The sequence below is a fragment of the Acomys minous genome, assembly GCF_964271855.1.
Source record: "Acomys minous genome assembly, chromosome: 3".
Lineage (NCBI taxonomy): Eukaryota > Metazoa > Chordata > Mammalia > Rodentia > Muridae > Acomys > Acomys minous.
In genome coordinates this window covers 139,018,190-139,041,414 of record NC_140485.1, presented here as the reverse complement: position 1 = coordinate 139,041,414, position 23,225 = coordinate 139,018,190, and the positions used below count along the sequence as shown (strand labels likewise).

The 23,225-nt window shown below is 47.3% G+C and overlaps 1 protein-coding gene across 2 annotated transcripts in view; it reads left to right on the top strand.

Moving 5' to 3' along the window:
* Positions 1-4,476: 4,476 nt before the first annotated feature.
* The window catches only part of AGPAT4 (1-acylglycerol-3-phosphate O-acyltransferase 4), a 97,417-nt gene continuing 78,668 nt past the window's right edge, over positions 4,477-23,225 (top strand). The window contains exon 1 of one of the 2 annotated variants that reach the window (XM_084778003.1): positions 4,477-4,649. The gene's annotated coding sequence lies outside the window, so the exon portion shown is untranslated. Of the gene's footprint in view, positions 4,650-5,041; positions 5,189-23,225 lie in introns of those variants that run through there. The other variant, XM_084778002.1, reaches the window with a different exon arrangement.

Below are 23,225 nucleotides of genomic sequence, written 5' to 3'. Positions count from 1 at the left end.
GCTATGTCAATATTCCCAACAGCAAGCAAAAGGGAACAAAAAGTTGCCCATGTAGGGGCTAACACCTTGTCAGAGTGATTTGAAATAACACCATCAGTAACGCAAGCACCCAGTACAGCAGACAAATATGTAGTATGTAAATTAGTGTTCTGCATGAGTGTTGAGCATTGTTTTAAGTACCAAAGCCTAGTGCAGAAAAGCGTTTCTGACACACAAACTTCTGCCTGCACAGGAGGCTGTGAATGCACTTACTTTCCTATGAGATGTAATGCCTTGTAAGCTGGCAAGTCACTGCTTCTGTCCTAACTTGCCCTAGAATGCTTTTAGAAATCTTAGACCATTTTTTAAAAAGATTCATTTTAGTTTTTAAATTATGTGTATGATTGGATCTGTGCCTGTGTGAGTGCAGGTGTTGCAGTATCCAGAAGAGAGTGTGACAGCCTCTGGAACTGAAGTTACAGGTAATGGTTGTGCATTCCCAAACATGAGTACCAGTACTGACCTGGGTCCTCTGAAGGAACAGTACATGAGACTCAAAACTGAGCCCTTTATCTGTCCCCAGGGTCATTGTTTTAGCCACAGTTTTCTTCTGATCAAAGTCATACATGCATATTGCAGAAAGCACACCTGAGGCAATAAATATAAAACAGCAAACAAAAGGCTGCCATCGCTTCTCCGGGAGAGGTCATCCTGAACAGCGGAGTAGCTTTTGCATGAGCCATCTTGGCTTCCTCAGTTCCCGTGGCAAATGGCCACATACATGTGCCTTAAAACATCCATAGTTGGTGCTCTCAGTGGCTGGAAGACTAGACCTGAGGAGTCAAGAGGTTCTCCTGGAAGCCCCAAAGAATGTTCTGGCATCTCCCCAGCTTTTGGTGGTGTTAGCAGGATTTGCTATTTGTTGACTGAGGATATTAGCAGTCCAGCCTGCCTCTTAGGTTTGTTTTGTTTGTTTGTTATATTCTTGTAAACTCCTTGGCTCTAAGCTGCCCTAATCCTTAGGACTTTCCCTGCTCCCCCACGGTACAAATGATAGACCCCATACCATGTACCTCTGGGTAAGTGCTATACCTCTGAGCTGTACCTCCAACCCCGTCATAGCTGATCACATATACAGAGACCCTGTTTCTAAGTAAGGTCATAAGTAAGGATGTTCAGTCTTCATAGAGAGGCTCACCTGGTGGCCAATCTATGCTTGACCAAAATGGCCTGCAGGTTCCAACATTAATATGCCCCTGGGCTGTCATCAAGTTGCCCCTAAAGGATAGGCATTGCCTAAGCCTCAGATTCACCTTTGTCCACCTCCTGGGTATAGTTCTAGTGAATGGAATGACTATATTCTGGAGTACAAGTGTTTTTCAGGCTCATGAAAAGCCTTGTTTAAATGAATTCCCGAGCTGTGTCAACTTGACTCTCAGAGGAAAGACCCATGGCTTTCTGTTCTCTTCTGAGCATGTGGTGTCTGCAGAGTCTGGAAAACCCACAGTAAGAGATGCATGCCTTCTCTGCACTCATATTTGGGTGTTCCCTCAGTTTTTATATTATTTTTTTATTGGCTATTTGCATTATTTTCTGAGCTACTACTTTTGCCTTATATCTCAGCCTAAATTAGTTTCTTCTTTCTCCATTGGATAATTAACTATTCCTTATCCAAATGCCTATGGTCAGAGGTGTTCTAGATTTTTTCCAGATTTTAGAATATTTTAGTATACAGTGATTGATGTATCTTGGAGATGAGACCCAAATCTAAGCATGAAATTTTTCTTTATTTTCGTGTGTGTGTGTGTGTGTGTGTGTGTGTGTGTGTGTGTGTGTGTGGTGTTTTCTACACATGTGCCTGGTGCCCTCAAAGGCCAGAGGAGGACTTTAGATCCCCTGGAACTGGGGTTTCAGACAGTTGTGAACTGCCTTGTGGGTGCTGAGCATCGAACCCAGGTCCTCTAGAAGAGCAATTAGTGCTCCTGGGTGCTAAGGCATCTCTCCAGGTCCTAAACATAAAAGTATTTTTTTATTTTATACATACCTTATAAAGTAGCCTAAAGTTAATTTATACAATATTGAATAGTTAGCATGCCTGCACTTTGACTGGGGCCTAGGATGAGGGGTAGGTGTCATAGGAAAGCTCTGGAAGTTCTGGATTCTGGAAGGTCTCCGGTTGTTAGGTCAGAGACTCTCAGCCTGAGTTGACTTTTTGCAGTCATTACTTCTTACTGACATAGTGATGGAGACGGTGCCCGTCCCCTTGGAGTTTGAGAAGAACTAAGAAGCAGTGCTGACAACCCCGCCCTCGCCCTCCGCCCATTCTTTAGCAATGTGGACTCCTACACACCTGAGTCACTATGTCTGTCGTCTGTACCAGAATTGTCTACGTGTCCCTTTCCCTTCTGAGATCGAGCACTCATGTCTTATTTGTTTTTGTGGCATGAATTCCCAAGGGATATTTGCTGAACTAAACTGTTAGATTATGACAGAATGTTCATAACCCATTGTGAATATGGGCACAGAAAGCAGATTCTAAATAGAACTCTAAATAAAACGCCTAGCATTCAATCCATTGGCTGTGATTCCACTTTAAATAGTCAGAAGTGCTGTTTTCCTTCCCTTCCCTCACACATGTCTAGGATCCTGAGCTCTTAGCAATACGGCTAACAGACAAGACCTTCGCAACAAAAAGGGTCATAACTGAATCTTAATAGTGAAAAAGACACAAATATTGAGCTTGGGACGAGAGTTACAATTGCCAATTTAAAAAAAATTATTTATTTTTATGTGCATTGGTGTTTCTCCTGCATGCATGCCTGTGTGAGGGTGTCAGATGCCCTGGAACTGGAGTTACAGACAGTTGGGAGCTGCCACATGGGTGCCAGGATATGAACCTGGGTGGTCTAGATGATAAGTCAGTGCTCCTAACTACTGAGCCATCTCTCCAGCACTGATATCTCAAGCTTTAAATTTCTTGTTGTTTCCACCAAATTCATTCACTGTACCTATAATCAAAATAGTGTAAATTTATGCAAATCTCAGATATTATTATTATTATTATTATTATTATTATTATTATTATCAGTAGTAGTAGTATTTTCTGAGACAGGGTTTTTTCTGTATTGTCTTGGCTGCCCTGGAATTAGCTCTATAGATCAGGCTTAGACCCAGAGATTTGCCTGTCTCTCCCTCTAGAGTTTTGGGGCTAAAAGCATAGACCACCACACTGGGCAACAATTGTGAAATTTTAAAATTAAATTTCCACTCAAAATATAACTATGAAGCTGGGTTCAGTGGGCCACACCTGTAACCCCAGCACTAAGGGAGGCAGAGGCAGGCAGAGCTCTGTGAGTTCATGGCTAGCCTGGCAGCCTGGTCTACAAAGTGAGTCTAGCAATGCCAAGACTATACAGAGAAACCCTGTCTCAACCCCCACCCCCACCCCCCAAAAATATGAAAAAATATAACTACCTGGAAAGTATTTGTAAAACTTGTTGATTGACACTAACAATAAAATTAGAAAGGATAACCTGAGTAGTTATAAAAAAGGGAATTGTTTTGGGGAGAAAGTGTGTTGAGACCATTTTTCAGTGTGGCCCAGGCTGGCCTGAAACTCACAATCCCCAGTACCTTCTAGGAGCTGGGTTTTATTAAAACAAAATAGAACAAACAAACAAAACCACAACAGCAACCTCTAAAAGATTGCATTGGATGCAGAAAACAAAAATTTAGACTAATTTATATTATTTATTGTGCATGTGTGTGTATGCCTATGGGAGTTTACATGCACAGCATTCATGTATGTGCCTCTAGACGCCAGAAGAGGGCGTTAGATTCCCTGAAGGGAAAGGTGGCGGGGAGCTACCAGAAGTGGACGCCGGAAACTGAACCCTGTCCTTTTCAAAAACACTGCTTAACCACGAAGCTGTCTCATCTCTCAAAACGTACTTACAGGAAGCTTTTTACTAACATTTTTTTATAGCCTAACTAGCTGATCAAAGTAATATTTCTACCTCACAAATGGGCTTTTGGTTTGGTTTCTTCCTTAACGCTCTCAGTCCTCACCCATTCTGCTTGATTTCTCTGACACTCCAGATGATGTCCAGGATGTCAAATTGCAAACCTTTTTTCCTGTTTCTTGAGTGCCTTATCGGGTTTGGCCCTTGTGTGCCTTTGCATTACTTAGGAATTCCGAAATACTGTGGGCGCACTGGGAGAGCTGAGCGACAAGAACCGGGCTTTCTGTAAACACATAACCGTCCGTGGCAGGGACTGGAACAGTGCGCATTTGAAGGGTATTTTAAGCACCCTGCAATTGAAATCGCCTTTCCAGGAATGTCACAGACCTGGCCTTTGTGCACTTCCAACAGTCCACCTTCCTTTAAAGTTTCACGATTCTATTCTGTTAAAAAGGTCTGCTCAGACCCGAGCTAACTTAACCCGCCTATAAATGCCATGTGCACGTGGGTGTTGCCTGCGTGTGCGCACTCGCAGCGGTAGTCGGCCCTGTCACCCAGCTTTGTAGAAAGAGCATCCATCCACCGGAGCACCAGGTATCCCGGGTCTGCCCATCTTGGTGTCAGCTCTGGATGTGATCTTGGAAAGGGCTTCTGGGCTCGCGGAGTGAAAGAGACGCAGCCTCTTTCTAGGCGCGGTGGCCAGAAAAGGTGAGGAGGGCACCTGGGTGCGCGGGCTAAAGCCTTCTTTCGCGGTCTTCGTGCTGAACGAAACAGAAGGGCGATTTCCAGGGTAGGAGGCCATCTGCACAGTGATGCAACAGGGTTTGTGAGCTGGGCAAACGCCGCCAGGTCACTGGACTGGCTTTGTTATCCACACCGGCGACTTTCCGATCTGATTTCCTCCCCCTCCCCCCATCTGACTCCAACAGGAGGCTGAGGCAGACACTTCCTTACACTCTTTAGAAGGGGAAGAGGTTGACTCATGTTACACGGGTCCGAGCTTTCCTCCCCGCGCGTAGCTGGTAGCTTTAAAAGGAAGTGACATGGGTGGGGAGAGACGTCAGCCGAGGACCACCTATTTTTTTTCCCTTTCCGAAGGGCCCACCCCTTTGGGTGGAGTCTCGCTTTTTCCTTCCAGTGTTGGCTGACTTACAGCTTCTACAAAGTAGAGGCAGTTTCTGAACCCTAGGCTGCTGCCTCGCAGTTCTCGTTAGCGAGCGCCAATGCAAAGGGCTTCTGGGAAAGAGGTAGGTTGTGTTCGTAAGGTTTCCAGACACCTTCTCCTGGGGTGGGGCGTGAGATGAAAGGATGCCCTTCTCTAGCCGGGTTCCCTCTGCTCCGCTGGTTTTCCTAGGACTTTAGAAGGGTTCGGCTAGAAGCAGGCTGGGAAGCTGGTAGGGTGGGGGAGGAAGATGCAGGAGGAGAAGGAGGTTCACGGGGCTCCACCGAGGACCACTGCTTTGTGCTGGGCTGTGAGGTGCCTTTTGGGGCTCTGCGAGCACCCCTCCCAGGGTGAAAATGTTTTCTTGGCTACCAGTGAAGCTGTAGAGAATCCTCCTGTTACATGTACGGGCTCTCTTTTGTGTTCGTGCAACACGTTCCTCTCTGGCTCTGGTGTTTCTATGGCAACTACAAAAATATACTCCACAAAATACAGTCCCGATCTAAATTGATTTATTTGTATTTGCTTCCTGGGCTTGGCCTAGCTGGGTCTCTCCGGAGCGCGGCGTGACTCTGTAGCTACCCCCTCCTCGTTTTCATCTTGGTTTTTCCCTATCGCAGAAGGGCTGGGGGAGGGGAGTTGTCAAGGAAACAGGCATTTGTAATCACCGCTTTATTTACTTAAATTTAAGCTTCTGGGTTTTCCATCACATGTCGGGATTTTTAAAGGGAGCACTTTGATGTTTATGAAGCTCTTCAGTATTTCAGGTAGTTAAAAAAAAAAAAACTTAAATATTTCCTAAGACATGATATTGAACAAGCTAAGAGGGGAAGGAGGGTTTAACTCTTTCCAGGAGGCTAAGGCTTTGAAATAAAGTTTGTGAAGTACCTGATAAGCACACTGGTAAATATGTTATCTGCCGCTCAGCCTTGCCCACAAGTCTAAACACATATAGGGTGAGTCTTGGCTCTACCCTGAACTTCATTTAGCTACAAATCGAAGTTCAGTTAGTGTAAGAAATGTTAAGTACGCAGCAGCAGGGTCTTGAGGGTGGCCTTATCCTGTGTGCTCTCTTCTGGACTGATTACCCAGTGTCTACTCTGCAGTCTCTCTCAACCCGGGAAGAATCTGCTCATCTGAAGTTACCAGTCAACATCTCCAGCTAGAGAAAAAAGTTATCTCAAAGGGAGGGAAACCGTGTGCGGATGTGTGCATATGTGTCTCTATGCATAAGGAGGCCAGCTCCTGTGCATATGTGCCTCTGTGTTTAGGGAGAAGAGTACCTGTGCATATGTGTATCTCTGTATATGGGGCGTGGGGAGTGGAGAGTTCCTGTTTGAGAGGAAAACAAAAACAAAAACAAACAAGAGTTCCAAGTTAAAGATATGGTACCCTCCTCACCCACATGGGGAGAAAAGAAACAAACCTTCAGACAAAAACTAAGATGGAAGAGGAAATTACCACCTACCAGATGATAAGCAGCGGTGGCTAGAACTACAGTGAGTAGTTGGTTGCTTAGAAGACAGCCCAGGCAGACCTGTTAGCAGGCGTGGCTTTGGGTGCTGCTGTTCTTCTGCACGTCAGAAGAAAGCCTAATAATGGGCCCTCTTCTTGTAAAGTGCACTCCCAATACCAGAATTCGCTCCTTAATGGCTCCCATAGAGTCCTGCATTCCTGGGATTGTCTCTAGTAAGGACTGAAAAGGCCCCAGGATGCTTTCAGACTGTAAAAGCCCAAACCGTAGCATTGAACATGAGTCTCCTGGCTATGTAGAAGCAGAAAGGACCAGTATAGAATGTTCCTTATCTAATTACCATTATATCTTAAAAACTTCCGGAGGTCTGAAGCATTTCAGATACAAACGTTACCTGCAAATGGGAGCTGGAGAGAACTGCACCAAATGGGAGGCCCGAGGCTGTTGCTCTGTGGTAGAAAACAAGCCCAACGTCCCTAGAAACCTTCAAAACAAAGCTAACTAGAGAAAAATGGAGTTAAAGACAAGAGAGCTAGGTGAAGGATGCAGAGCATTAAAACACATTGAAAAGGATGATTTGCCTCTTGCCAAGCACACGTTAGCATACTTCCAGACGAGACAATGGACTTACCGCGAGACCTTTTAAAGCACGTGAGTGAGTAGTGTGCGAGTCACAGCTGGCACTCAGTTTCCAGATCTCAGAATTTCACAGCAAAAACCCAAACCCAAGCCAAAGAGAAGATAGCAGACAGTCAGACAAAAACCACTCTCGGATACCCAGATAGAGTGACGTGTTTGACCTGTAAGAGACAGCTGGAGCTGTGTGGAAGCAAGGTACCCCAGGGTGACTCCCAGAAGGCCAGGCTATGTCATGGCCTTGGCTGGAGCTTGGGAGCTTGGGGGTGGGGGTGTGTGTGGAAGAGGGGTTTTAATCATTCTGGCCATTGCCTTAACTCATGGATCCTCGGAAGAGGGATTGGGTCTGTAACACCTGCTGTGTTCTGAAGGGAGGTCTGCTGGGCGGGAGAAGAGGCGCACTCATCTCTCAGTGGCTCTTGATTTCAAGACGGAATCCATGGTTAAGCCTGGCGTAGTAACCCTCTGACATCAGGAGAACCTGGATAAGTCCAGTTTAGCAGTTTTAATCGGCCCAGAGTCAGTTTGGAGAGCCAGCGTTAAGCTCTGAAATTCAGTTTGCAGGGAGTTCTGCGGATAGCGAGCACTTTGCTTGGGCTGTTGGAAAGAGGTCCCTGTTAAGCCGCCTCTTGTGGCTTGTAGTTACCTTGTGTCTACTATGTGTCAGGTGCTATGGACACAACCCAGCTACACAGTTACAGTTTTAAACCATGGTGTGCTGGGTGTTAAGAAAGTTCAAAGACTGGCCATCTTTTTTTTTTCTTCCAATGGTAAAAGAGAGAAAACACCATAAAATGGGAGTATATGTAGAATCTGCCTTCCTCCCAACCCCCAGAATGCACTCACGTATCAAATATTTCTTGCCTGTTTGCTCATTGTTTTCTTTCGTTCTAGTGTTTTCCTAGCCCCTGAGGCCTGTTAGTGTCCATTTACTCATTCACTTCCTTGCATGCTTCCACCTGCCCCGCTGTCCAGCAGCTCTCTGTATCCTCACTCACTCACCGAACAGCACCAGGTACCGCGCTGTCACACTCTGTGGTATGGGTGTGTGCTACAGAAGCCTCTCAGGAACCAGCAGGGGAACCACCCTCACCCCTGGAAGTATTGATGGAAGCAGTCATCTGCTAATGGCCCTGAATGTTGTCTCAACAAACAACCTTTTAATATAGATTGCGCTGGGCAGTGGGGGAGGGAGTGGCTGTGGACTCCTGTTCTGTTTAAGTTGTTTTCTATATTAGTTGAGCATAAGTCCTGGGAAGTGTCTGTTAATTAATAAAATGGGAGGGAAGGGAATCCTGATTGCTGGATCCATAGGAGATTAGAGACTAATTCTGCACTTCATGGAGAACTAGGATCTGTACCTAGCAGGTAGAGGCTATAAGGTTTTCTGTTTTGTTTTGCTTTGCCTTTTTTTTTTTTAAGGCTATTTGCTTCAAAAGTCCTTGTCTATTGACTCACTGAATCTCCTCATGCTTTTCGGAGCTTTCTTTCGATTACACCATGCAGTGACAAGAGAAACCAGAGTTTAGACCCCTGACTGACCTCAGGCAGTCTGTAGCAACAGCAGCTCACCTCAGGACCAGGGAGCATCCAATAACCTCTGCGTTACCTCAGCGTATGTTTTCTCAGAAGACTGATCTTACCCTATGTCATCTCTACCTTCAACCTGGAAGTGACATGGCAGTGTGACAAAGTTCCCCAGAAAAAAAATACCCTCCTGTGGCTGGCTGGCTGGCTGGCCTTGGAAGAAAACACTTAGCAAGTCTTCCATTTTCTTTGTCCTTTTAATCTCTCATGAGATGAGCCTAAAGTTAATCTGTCCCACTGCTGGGGTTAGACACTGCAGGCTTCTCCTGACCATTTCTGCTCTGGGTCTGTAAATGAAGAACCTTTGGGCTCTACAGTGCTTTGAAGCTGCCACTGACAGTCTCGCAGGAGATGATTCCTCCCTCAGGCTTGGGGAGGACCAAGTGACCTGCAGACACACTGGTGTGGCTGGCCACCATGCAGCATCCAGGAGGACGCCAAGGGCTTCCTGTATGTCTGTCCGTTGGGTGGTCAAACTTCACACGTACCAATTTGATTTGTGCTTATAACAAATTTACGTGTAAAAACTAGTGTCACTGTCCATTGTGCAATAAGGGTTAGTAAAATTAAGGGACTCACCTGGCATGGTGACAAGCAGTGTTGAAGTCTGAACTCTATTCTTGCTTTCCAGAGCTCTGAGCAGCAAGCAGACAACACCTCCTCTCCTAGTATGGTGACATCTTTGCCCTAATCTCAAACACAGAGCCTAGAGCAGGGGGTCTCAACCTCCCTAATGCTGTGACCTTGTAATGCAGTTCCTCATGTTGTGGTGACACCCCCCCACCCATAAAATGTAAATATTGTTAGAACTAGAGGTTTGCCAAGGGGCAGTGACCCACAGGTTGAGAACCACTCATTTCGAAGATAGTGGGCATTCAGGACTTTTTGGTTTGCTTTATTTTGTGGAGACAGGGTCTCTCTGTGTAGCCCTGGCTATTCTGGAACCCACTTTGTAGACCAGACTGGCCTTGAATGTGCAGAGATCTGCCTGCCTCTGCCTCCCCAGTACTGGGATTAAAGGATGCGCTACTGTGCCCCACCCTAATGACATCCATTTAATGCAGTGCTAGAGATGGACTTCCCACCCCTGCTTTGTGCATCTAGGAAACACCAGCTGAAGCACATCCCCAGCCTAAGGGAAAAAAGTTTTTGTTTTTAAATATTTATTTATTTTTATTGTATATGAGTGTTTTATCTGCAGAAGAGGGCATCAGATAACATCATAGATGGTCATGAGCCACCATGTGGTTGCTGCGAATTGAACTCAGGGCCTCTGGAAGAGCAGGTGGTGCCCTTAACCACTGAGCCGTCTCTCCAGCCCCGAAATGTTTATTTTTAAAAGGAACAAATCTCCATCCTATAGGCCTCTGCTGACATACCTTTCATATTTATTTTTAAGTCTGCAGAAATACTGCAGTCAGAGAAGTATTTTAGATGTTGGAGAAACAGTGAGTATAAAACTGTTCCGTAAATGATGGAACTGTCATTTCCAGAGAGTGTTGTCATAGGTTTCTGGGAGACGGTGGGGTAGGGAAAGGGGTCTGTGATAAAAAAAAAATCATAGCTGAAAGATTTGGCAGTGTGTACAGTAAAGCCAATATGAACTGCTCACCCAAGGAACAAGCCTCACCACGCCGCTGCCTCCCTGGTCCTACAGGCCGTGGGTGGGTGGAGCCCAGTTTTTCTCCTTTTTGTTTACTTTCATCACCCAGTTTAAAAGGCAGCTTATCATCCGGCAAGATGCTTCCGGGCTTTATCTTAGACAAACTTTGAAACGAGAATGGGAGAAATGAATTGACCCAGGACTGAAATCTGGTTTGCTTCCCATCTCTATGGGCCCTGTGTGAGCAGTCAAATTCCCCACGGGCAGGAGGTTAACCAAGACTGATGAAATTTTAAAGAGCCAAGCGCATCTTCTTCCCAGGTGCTCAGCACACACAATCAATGCCACTGTCAAAACCTTTGTCCTGGATCCTAGTTGGTTGTAAGTCACCTTAGCTCCTGCTTTTGCTCCTCCCCTGTTCTGAGGAAGGCCAGGTGGGAGGACTAAGGCTAAAGGATAGGTCGGCTATGGGTTAGTGTTTTCTTGGTCAACTAAAGCAAATCAAGGATGGAAAGGTTGCTTTTGGTCCACGGTTTAAGGAGACACATGCTAGCAGGTGCAGGAGGCATTGGGCCATGTTACATTTGCATTCAGAAAGCAGAGGGTGGCTTACAGGTTCAGAGGCTTAGTCCCTTATCATTGCCACTACAAGGGTCACGGAGGCATACAGGAGTTGGGGGGGGCGGGAGGGAGAGGTGAAGCTTGTGCTCACCTCACTGTCTTCATTCCAACTTGCGCATGTGGAAATATGCTGACCACATCTTAGGTCATCACAGCTCAATTAACCCTGTCCGCAAACTTCATCATAGCTTTGTCTCCAAGGTAATTGTAAGTCCTGTCAACTTGACAGCCGACATAAACCATCTCAGCTTTTTCAGTAGCCCTGATACCATCTCTCTCTTTTCTTGACCTTCTCCAGCCATCCTCCTCAAAAGAGTCGTGGGCGCACGATTATGACACAAAACAATTACTTCTTTATGACCCTACTTCAGTGACTGTGCTGAGCTCTCATAGACAGTGTGGGCTTACTCAAGGGACCCACGGGACATGGCAGCAACCATGAAATAGGTGTTCTTGGCTGGAGAAAAGATGGACACGGGGCTGTCAGACTTCCCTATCTGTGTGCCTCCTGGCCAGGCCCTACCACATGATATTCACTAGAGGCAAGTCTGCCCAGTCACATCACTGTTGACATTTGGGACCAAATAACTCGTGTGTGTGTGTGTGGCTGTTCCGTGCAGGGTAGGCAGATAGCAGCATCCTTGGCTTTTACCATAGATGCCAGGACTAAGTTCTCCCACCATGGTCACAACACCCTAGAATGTTCCAGAAATTGCTAGCTACATCCTTGAAGCATAACATCTCCCCCCTCAAAGCTGAGAGCCTCTGTGTAAGAGAATCTCTACCTGTGACTCCTGTATGCAGAAGTTCATTGGTTTGCTCCCTGGCTCAGAGGAAACAATCCTTCGGGGCTAATTTCTGTAGATTGTGCCCTAGTGGCAATTGCCTAATTTAAATTCCTAGATACTTGGCTTGAGAATTGAAAAACAACGGGCTAAGTGAATGTCAGACCATACTGAAAGAGTTCACGCCGTCTTTCCTGGTAACCTGCTTATAGAGGTCAGTCACATGGGCTGCTGGAAAAGCAGATAGAGGCTGGGTGGTCAACCACCCACAATGACAGAGAGTTGGGAGAGCCACTTTACAACCGGACCTCTGCTCCCTTCTGCTGAGTTGGCCTTATGCCTCCTTGTATGTACCGCTAAGCTGCCGAGTCCCAGACCCCAGCTCATGCCAGCCGCAAGCCTTTCCCTCTGGCTCTGACCCCATGCTGCCCACACAAGGGCTAGCCTTAGGACACAGCCGCAGCTTCCAATCACTGGGAAGCACAGAGCTTCGAGAGCTAGCTCTGGTAGATACAGGGCTGGTGTCTTCTTACCTCTCTGTCCTTCGTTCCAGCCTTGAAGATATATGTGTTAGGGCAAGTCTTATTTATTCCCCCATCCCATACAGTTAAACCCTGTTACAACATTTCTGGTCAAATCCTTGCACTCAGGCCGCCCTTTGCCTACCACAGAGGGTTCATGAAGAAAACAGACGTCATCAGTGTCCTGGAGAAGGGCAATAGCCTATACATCATCTGGGTACTGTGAGATAAGGAACATGCACAGCGCTCTGTGGGGGCCAGCAATGAGGCGGGCTTGTCCACCCCTGCTCAGTTTGCTGTCTGGGAGCGCTTCGTGGGGAGCCCCGTTTTGTCTTCTCCCAGTATGCTCACTTTTCCTGAACAAAGGTAGCTGGTGTTCGTTGCTTTTCTGTCACTGTGATAAAATAGCCTACAAAAGCAACTTAGAGAAGAAACGGTTTACATTATCTCCTGGTTCAAAGGGTAGTCCCTTCAGGGCAAGGAAGTCAAGGCAGCAGGAGCGTGAAGTAAATGGTCACAGGACTTCTGCTGCCCAGAAGAGAGCTAAGAATATGCACTGTTGTGCAGCTCTCCTTCTCCCCTCACAGTCCCCTGGCCTAGCCGGAAGTATCGAGCAGCGAACGCATACTGCTGCCCAGCCTCCCCACTCACGCAGTCCACTGTCCCAGCCAGTAAATGCCCCCAGCGCTGGTCTTTCTAACTCATAATTCAGTCAGGATAATCCCCCACAGGCATGCATGCTCATCTCCGAGGTAACCCTAGATTCAGTCACACTGACAGTTCAAGCTAACCGTCATAGAAGTGAAGTCAGAAATGACACAGGAGAGGGGTGTGGCTCTGTGGTAGAGGGGACAGGACAACAGGCAAGCCTAGAGTGGTGCTGTGGCCTAGGGAGAAGCACATAGGCTGTCCCAGTGGGAAGCTTTCTTAGGGAGTCCTCACCAGGCCCATAGAGGAGCGGAGAGAGCAGGTCAGAGAATCCAGGATTTGTTAACTGGTTGTCATGAGGGCCTCTTTCTCTCTGACACTCTGAAGAAAAGGGAAGATTTTCTGTGCTGATCCTGTCATGTTATGCACTGTACTGTCTGTCACTCAGTCAATTTACTAAGCAATGTCCCTCAGCCAGAGCTTACTAGATGTTGAGCATTGTACAAAGCACATGTCAACTTCTCTTGTTCTGGATTGCTTTCTGTGGTCTCTGGCTTGGAGCTGAGGCCCTTTGGTTACCAAACTGAAATTTCTTGGTGCTAGGAATACCCAAGCACCCCAGCTTGGCTCTGTAAAGAATTACAAAACGACTTCATGCACTTGTATTGCACAGTCTTGCCTTTCTCCAAATCTTTGTAGATTTTCTTCTGCTGTGAAAAAGACTTCTCTCTGATTCAAAATGGACACAGACTTTCCACCTCACCCCACAGACTCATGAGGAAGATGAGAACAAATCACAAAGACCAAAGCGTATAATTAAGGTTTTGAGTTGTCAGCTAAATCTCAACTTGGCTTCCTGCTGTATAGAGAGGGCTAACAGGTCACCATTTTGGTAAGATTGGGAGAGAGGACATTGGAGGGTTCCGAATATACCCAGATGTTTGATTATTTATTAGTTCAAATTTTTTGTGCCCTTGAGCCCTTCCTCTTTCTTTCTTCTTCAGTGGCTGAGCTGTGTGCCCTGGACATCTTCCATCTTGTTTCCTCCCCGTCCTTAGCTACATGCTCTGTAAGGGCAGATCTAGCTATGTCCTGAGGGTGCTGAGCCAGCAGCCGGCTGAGCTGCAGTTTCCTAACACTGTTCCTTACTGAGCTCCCACCTGATGGTCAACTGTGCCACTAGTGTGACACAGACCTTCCATTAGCGAGAACCAAGAGTGACGCCTGCTTTTCAATTTGGCCACTCTTGGAGCAGGGTGCATGGACTCGGGGAGACTTCTAGGGACATGAAGGGCAGGTTGGTACAAAGGGAAGCAGGGCTGGGACACACTGTCTGGGTTGGATAGCCTGCGACTCACTGTCCATGAGACCTTGAACATTCTGACCAGAAGCTGCTTCTTGTCGAATGCTGCCGCTGGTACAAGGGATTGGCTCGTCTGATGTCCCTGTGAGTGGTGCCTTTGTTCCCTGTGTGGTCAGCAAGGAGTCCAGGGTCAATGCGAACTTTGTAAGCAAAGCTCCCAGCTCTGGGGCCATGTGTGGGGTGCAGGATGAACGTGGGCCTCTCTCTAAGGCCTCATGTTGCTGAAAGACCTAAGGAAAAGACTTTGAAATGGGAAGGCAGCCAGGTGTGGCTGTATTCCCTGTACTCTGGTAACAGAAACAGGAGAACCAGAAGTTCAAGGCCATCTCCGAGTGCATCCAGCTTTTGAGGCCAGCTTGGGCTCTGTGAGATCCTGACTCATAAAACTAAAAGCAGGCTGGCCCAATGGCCCGTGCACTGTATGGCTGAGGTGTGGCACGCCTTCTGCGGGTTTCCTCTGATATCCACTGGCATACTGGAGCATGCATGCCCCAACCCCCCAATAAGTAAGTGCCAGGGAAAGGCAGCAACAACAAATTAAAACAAGGCTAGCAGATGCTCTTGGAACTTAATTACAACTCCCCTTTCCCCCCCAGTAGAGGATATTTCTGAAATTTTTTGAGGAGAAACCAAGTTTGTAAGTAACCCTGGGAAGGAAGGCATGTTTGCTTCCCCTGCCCATCTCACTAACAGCTATATGCAGATGGTGAGTCTGAGTCCTACTCTGATTGCACGAAGCAGTCACTCCCAACACTGTTCCCACCATGGCTTCTTTTCACTCCCGGTCTCTCTTCTGCCAATGACACACTTAGTAGAGGTTTGTTCTTTCTCATCCTGTCTCTGGTCACCTACCTTTTAGGAGCTTCCCCACTTCTCCGGGAATGAACCCCTTTTGGGCTAGTCCAGGACATGCCCTGTTCTTTCTGGGCTGCAGGAACCCTGCCGCCATGGGCAGAGGTGGGTAATGTCTTAATGGCAAGCTGCTTCTTTGCTCTGGACTCCTGCTGTGGAGTCAAGGTTAGTGCCTTCACACTACAGCCCCTACAGTTACTGGGAGCTCAGGGTTTCATCTTGTAAGAATGTGGAAACAAGCCAGTCACAGTGGCGCATACCTGTAATCCAAGCACTCAGGGAGGCAGAGGCAGACGATGTCTGTGAGTTCGAGGCCAGCCTGGTCAACAAAGCAAGTCCAGGACAGCCAAGGCTACACAGAGAAACCCTGCCTCAAACAAGACAAAACAACAGAATGTGGAAACAAAGAGAAAAGGGAGAAAAAAACTTAGACCAGTCTCACCACAGGAATACCCGCCTTGCCCTGGTTTTGTTTGCTTGCTTGTTTCCTTAAGTGTGTTTAATTGGGTGGAAAGTTTGGTAGTCTAGAAATGTGTTTCTCTGATCAATATGCATTCCCAGGCAGAGGTGGAGTAAATATTACTGAAAGTTTGTGTGTGTGTGTGTGTGTGTGTGTGTGTGTGTGTGTGAAATGCAGCTTCTCCAGAGTGCAATGTTGGGTTGGTTGCTGGAAGGTGGAACATCCATTTCTGAACCCAGGTTTGCTGGTAAAACTGCCCCCATTGGGTAGGTAGGCACAGCTACAGTCACCTGCTCTGCTCACACTGCTCAGGAACTACAGCTGGGGGGAAGGGTCAAACAACCACCTATTTCTGGGCGTTTCTCATCTGCCCTGGCCAGGCCTGCACAGGATGCTGTGTGTACTAGGCTGGAATAAAACCGGCCTCTCAAGGAGTCAGCTTTGTGGAAGGGAGGGGCATGAGCGAGACAGGAAGTAATGCTTACTCCTCCTCATAGGTGAGGGCCCAGGCCAGGCTTCTTGCCGTTGGCCTTGGAGAGCATGGTCGGCTTGAATCTGTGGCACTGAACTGAAGAGCGTGGTCTGCTTGAATCTGTGGCACTGAACTGGAAAGACAGGCAAAGATACCCTGCCTGGGGTGGGGAGGGGGATGGCGTAGGCTGTGCAGCATTTTGAAGGTTGAGCACACATGCACGTGACAGTCAACAGCGCAGGGAAGGGAGAGGCACAGGCAGACGGAACAGAGTGTGTGGTGGCTCAGAAGTGTGGTGGTAAAGGCCGCTCAGGAACACGAATAGGAAGGCTCTCCTGACCTCCCTGCTGCCTTGCCCTGGTCCTTATCTCTACATTTGTTTTGGTTTGGTTTGGTTTAGTTTTTTGAGACAGTGTTTCTCCATTTCTCTATGAGGCATTAGCTGTCCTGAATTTGCTTTGTGGACCAGGATGGCCTTGAACTCACTGAGATCTGCCTCCCTATAGGCTTGCACCACCATGCCTGGCTCCGCCTTTGTTTTCAACGTGCACAGTACACTCCAGGGGAGAGGCAGTCGGCCCCTGGCTTTATTACTTGAGTTTCGCACCATTCCTCTTTACAGTATAGCAAGCTCCTTGGGAGGCCTGGTGCTCTCTAGCAAGGTGTTTCCAGAAGCATTTGCTGGAGGAATGAAGGTCGTCCTCTGAGGCGAGGTTAACGAGTGGCCATTCCCCCATCGCAGTCACTCCTCTGCGGCCCACATGGCATCCTAGCCCCAACCTGCTGGACCAGATGTAACAGGGCAGTTATGATCAGGGTTGTTTCCAAGACTCCTCAGTGATTCCAGGCCCAGCCCTTTGGACAAAGCTCTACACACCCATCCTGACATTCCTTGTGGTCCCTGGAAAGGAACCCCACCTTCTTACTTGGGCAGGCCCTGAATCCTCATGACCCATCTTGCACTGAGTCGGGGTCACTGGGTACCAGTTTGTGGAGGATGTCACAGGCCTCCCAGAATTCTGAGCGGCTTCACCAGCTCCTGACCCTGAGGCAGCTGGCTACCTAGGAAGTACTGTGGTTTTAGAGACAAGGGCTCCCCCTGTAACTCAGACTAACCTTGAACCTACTTTGCAGCCATGGAATATTTGAAAAGACCAGAATCAAGGTAAATTTCCTTCTTGAGCCACCGTCCATCTTTGAGATTTCATGGGGAGTTTAGCTAGGGTAAAGGTACAGTTCCCTGTCTCAATCCTGGAAGAGTAGTGGGCAACACCTTTATTCCGTATGTGGCTTGGACTCAGCATGAAGCTGCCACCATGAGCAGCCAGACTGTATGGGGTCATCTCAGTACAGAAAGGGTGGCCCTGTACCCAGCTTCCTTGCAATGGTGGCTGATAACACTATGCAGGCTATCTGCTTGGAGATCCTGCCACCTCCGTTTGCAGGAAATTTGTTTTCAGATGGAAAAGGATAGGCCAGAATGAAAACAAACTCCTGCCTTCTTGAGTTGTTTCTGGTGTTCCCGCAAAGACAAATCATTGTTTAAGGGGCAGGATGACCTAAGATTGTCACCTGGAGCCACTGGGTGCTTAGTCTTTGGGATGTCTTGGGGAAATGCAACATGTCAGAAGGCCAGAGATGAAGAAAATGCCCGATCTCAAAAACTGGGGCATGTAAAGGTCAGAACTGTTGTTCAGGTGCGCTAGGCCCTTTTGACCAGCCCTGAACATGCCGGAACTAAATCCCACTGAGTTAAGCTCAGTTATGCCACCAGGCTGTTATTGATGAGTCATTTGAGGAGATGCCAAACCAAGGATGTTGTTTCTATACCAGCATTTGACAGACCACATCACCTCCTAACATCCTGTGTGCATGGTGGAAAAGCGGAGCTCGGGAGGCCAGGTGCACCGAGAGCTAGGCTTCTTTCTGTTTGCATCCTGTAAAATCCAGATGGGAGGACAGACAGGTTTTCTGTCTCCCATTGTCCCCGTTCCTTCTGGTCCACATTCCTTTTACATCTCCATGAAGAAAATTAATTGGACTTCTCATATTCAGAGATGTCTTCTTGATGTTGAAATTCAGTCATTTAAAATGTTTTCTTCCATCCTTGCGCTGGTTCATTTAAATTATTTATTGCATTTGTTTTATTTCTCTCTCTCTCTCTCTCTCTCTCTCTTCTCTCTCTCTCTCTCTCTCTCTCTCTCTCTCTCTCTCACACACACACACACACACACACACTCCCCCCCCCCCCCCCCCGTGTGTGTGTGTGTGTGTGTGTGTGTGTGTGTGTGTGTGTGTATGTACACACCTTGGCACACATATAATAAAGGACAACCTATGAGAATGGATTCTCTTTTTTCACCATGGGGTCCCAGGGATCACACCCAGGTCGTCAGGCCTAACAGCACATGCCCTTACCTTCTGAGTCAGCAGCTCTCAACATTCCTAAAGCTGGGTCCTTTAATACAGTTCTTTGTGTTGTGGTGACCCTCAGCCATAAAATTATCTTCATTGCTAATTCACAACTAATTTTGCTATTGTGATGAGTTGTAATGTGCACATCTGTGTTTTCCTATGGTCTTAGGGGGACCCCCTATGAGATGGCCATTTCACCCCAAAGAGGTCGAGAACTACAGATTGGAAACAAATGCTCTAATGCCCAGGCACACATTTAAAAGTTTTTATGGCATTACTGAAATAGGCTTTTCTTTTCACCGTAAAACCCAACCATTTAAAGTGTGCAGTTTAGTGAGCTTGGATGAATGGATCCTATATTTACTGTGTAGCCATCACCAAAACCCAGCTGAGAACTTTATATTGCTCCCTAAATCCCTCGTACCCCATCACGTGATCCTTCCTCAAATCTCTGGGTCCAGACAACTCTGGGCCCAGGCTCTAACTCTGTAGCTATTGCATGTCAATGGACCATTCTGTCTGGTTCTGGCTGTGGCTCAGCTCGCGTGGCAGGATATCTTTGGGGCCACTATACTTCACACGGGATGACATGGCACTCGCTTCCTTTGCCATGCTGAGCAGAACCACAGTGGGGCTATTTCATATCTCAGTCGCTCAGCCAGTAGATAGTGCATATTCAAAATTGTTCGGGTGTCCATCTAATTTTAATCTTACTGCCTTTTTCTCTTATCCAAAATTATATCAGAAGCAAGTCCAATTCCTCTCGCCACCTCCCCTCTACCTCAGCCCCTTTGCATCAGACAAGCATTTTTGTGGAGACCATCAGACAGGAGGGGGTCAATAATTTGTTGTTGTTGTTGTTGTTGTTCCTTTTTTTATTGTTTGTGAGTCGAGGCTGACCTTGAACTTTTCACATAGCTAAAGATGACCTTGAAGTACTGCTCCTCCTACTTTACTTCCTGGGCACCGACATTACACGTATGGCACCATACCCAAATATACGACGGCATGCTTTGAGGTTGCAGCTATAGGTAGACTTCTGGGGAAGTAGGGAGTCTCCCAGACAAAAAACTGGAAAAGAGGATATCTCTTTTTTACTCCTATCTGGCAGGGGTGGGGGGAGTGGGGGTGTGGGAGGGGAGGGAGTTGCGGGAATTTAGCTTTTAGCCACTATATATGAACTCATTTCTTCTCCATTAATGAAGGTGTGGCCACTGCTCACGCTTCCTCAGTGTCTACCGAATGCCACCATCACTGGCCCCAGGGAGCTGGCTCCAGTGGCGCTGGCAGTCAGAAGTCAGCTTCCTCCCTGTCTTTTCTCTCACCTATTTGAGTCATGAAGTTTCCCATGAGTTGCACCCTAGTGAGTCTTGTGAATGCAGCCACCCCATTGCATCTGTTAGTGAGCTCCGCTCCTACCGTGGGTGGCGGCAGAGACTCTAATGTCAGGTTTTCAGAGCAGCCTTACTTGACCTGGCCAAGTTTCCCTCTGAGACTTCACACCAAGCCTGTCCCGTCCCGTCCCCCCCACCCCCGTCTCAATGGAGACAGTTGCTACTTGCTTGGCACACTCTTTGATAGACTGCACTTAGGGTCGCTGTGACATTTCCAAAGCCTTTCCCACCTGCTGGCTATGCTCCCGGTCACGGTGATGTTGCCTACGACTTTTGTTTCTGCTCGAGTTTCACAGAGGTCGTGTGGCATAGGAAGGTCCATTGTAGTGCCCAAAGGTGCTTTGACAGCACTGACATCCGCCAGGGCCCTGGCTATGCCATGGCTGAAGATGGATGCCTTCTTCCTGGTAACTGGAATTCCCAGACTTCTTTCTATTCAAGGCTTCATTCATTTCCTTTGCTTAAATAACACACTAAACCATGTCTGCCCATGTTCCCATGTGGGCCTACGCTGCTTAGGCTGTGCCTGGTCTTCTATAAGACCACTGGTGTGTGTGTGTGTGTGTGTGTGTGTGTGTGTGTGTGTGTACATGGCATCCAGAGGATGACATCAGCCATTTCAACCTTAATTTCTTGAGACATAAACCTGAGGCACAGTCCTTACACTGGGCTGGCTGGCTAGCAAGCTCTAGGGACCCATCTGTTTTCTCCTCCCCAGCACTAGGCTTACAGGTACGCACCACTGAATCTGCTTCTTCTGTGACCGCTGGGGCTGTGGCCTCAGGTTTTCACACCTATGCGGCTTACATGCCACTGAGCCGTCTGCCTACTGCAGCCCTGGACTGGCTCTAGATCATACGTGACATCAGTGCTTTAGTGTTACCTGCCAGAGAGCAAAAATGGCTTGTGGGGTGCTCTACCACTTGAGGGATTTGCTAAATGGTGTGAGGTGTGGGTCATCTGTGTTTTTAGAGCCTTGAAGCTGCCAGAATTTGCTTTCTAAGAAATGGAGCTCAGAGAAGAAAGGGAACTGCCACCACAACAGGCTTGCCTTCAGTGCTAAGCCCAGGGCTGCTTTCATTCTGGCCACTGGGCCGTGATTCTTTTAATGAAATAACTGTGAACACAAGGCTTAGGGCCAAGGCTTAGGAGAGTAAGTTCCAAGTCCTCTTAGTAAACCTCAGAGTTTGCTAAATCATGCTACTGAGACCAAATGAAACAGTGCCCTGAGGTTCTGGAAGGATCTGTTTCCCCTTTGTGCTCTGACCCTCAGTTATATTACTGTGAGCAGGAGAGCATTGCCAAGCACACAGTAGGCACTGCATAAATGCTGCCTGGATGAACTGCACCTGGGCACAGACATACACTGACCATCCGCTGTGTCCCAGCCATGTTCTGACTCCGTTTTCTCAGTGGTTTTGTGAGTCAGGTTGGGAGGAATGATGAAAGAGAAACCAAGGGGTCTGGAGGTTTAGGGACAGCCAGAGCAGAGTGGTGGCTGAAGAAATTAAGTCAGAGAACTTTCCTGGGCCTTTGTTCTTTACCTGTAAAATGTACATAAGAACGGTCCGGAGTAACATCACAAGCAGGTCATCAAGTAGTGGCTATAAACTTGCTCAAGAATTGTAAAAGTGCCTCGTGAGGGGTTGGAGCACTGGCCGCTGTTGCAGAGGACCGGGCTTCAGGTCTCAGAACCCAAATGGCAGCTCACTACCTACCACCTGTGACATCAGCTCTAGGAGGTCCAGTGCCCTCTTTTTATTCCCACAGGGATTGTGTATATTGTGTAAATATTTTTAAAGTAAGTAAATATTTTTAAAATTCATTTTAAGGCGTTGAGCTTTTAAAAAAATTAAATATATTATGTGGCAGATAGTCTTGAAAAATTAATTGGGGAACAGAGAAGCACGAAGAAGGAAATGAATATTCCTCATGAGCTCTCAAACAGGAGCCATGGCAGTGCGGCTTTTCAAGAGTAAATTGTTAATATGTGGTAAAGTTGGAGCTGTGCACATCAAAATGACACAGTGATGCCAGGAGCAACACTCAAATACTGTACTGCCTGTGTGAGGGAAAAAAAAAAATCGCCAATATGAGAAGAGGTTAAGTTTGCTGAGATCCTGCTGAAGAATATCCTGTTGTTGTTAGAATGCTAGGACAGACTGTGGAGATGGCTCAGTGGTTAAATCACTTCTTGTGTGAATGTGAGGACCCCAGTTTGGATCCTCAGAAGACATGTGCACGTGGTGGGTGTGTGGTGACCCATATGGAATCCCTGCCTCAGAAGGAGACTGGGGATCCCCAGAGCCAGCTAAGTGGGGACAAGCTCTGGGTTTGATTGAGAAGCCTGCCTCGATGAATAAGGTGGACCAATGACGATAACTCCCAATGTCAACCTCAGATCTCACACACACCCCCCCCACACACAAGTGTGCCCTCACAAACTCAGAACACACACACACACACATACATGCACATGCACCTGTATATGCACACACTCGCACGGTGTGAAAATGGAAAAGAGACATAAGCATAAAAATGACTGGAACTGGGTATGTGAAAATTTATTTATTTATTTATTGGTTTTGTTTTTGTTTTTCAAGACAGGGTTTCTCTGTGTAGCCTTGGCTGTCCTGGACTTGCTGTGTAGACCAGGCTGGCCTCGAACTCACAGCAATCCGCCTACCTCTGCCTCCCGAGTGCTGGAATTAAAGACGTGTACCCTCATGCCCGGCTGGGGTAGGTGAAAATTTAAAAACAGAAAACAGTGTTAACTATGGAAAAAGAAGGTTAGAAAAGTGAATATTTACTCATTTTTCTGCAGTCTGAGAAATCAAGGTAGAAAGAGAGTTCTCTGTGCTGAAACATGGTGGGGGACATCACACGTCTTACTTCATAATGGGTTAAAGCCCTGCCAAAGCCCAATAAAAGCTAACAACTGGAAAAAAAAGTTCACTTTAAATGTTATAGGTTTAACATACAAAAACTTTGTTTGTTGTTGTCATTGTTGTTTTCTGAGACAGGGTCTCTCTATGCAGCTCTGGTCACTCTGCAACACATTATCTAGCCCAGGCTGACTTCGAACTCACAGAGCTCCTCCTGCCTCCCTTTGCTGGAGAGACAGGAGATTAAGGAGCCTGAGGATCCTGAGTTCAAGGCCATCCTGGCCTACATTTGGAGACCTTGTCTCAAAGAACAGAACAGAATAAAAAAGTAATTTGAGAGCAAGATCCAAGTCTTAAGGCTGAAGAAGTGGGACTGTTGCCAATAAGAAGGCGGCCGGTCACATTA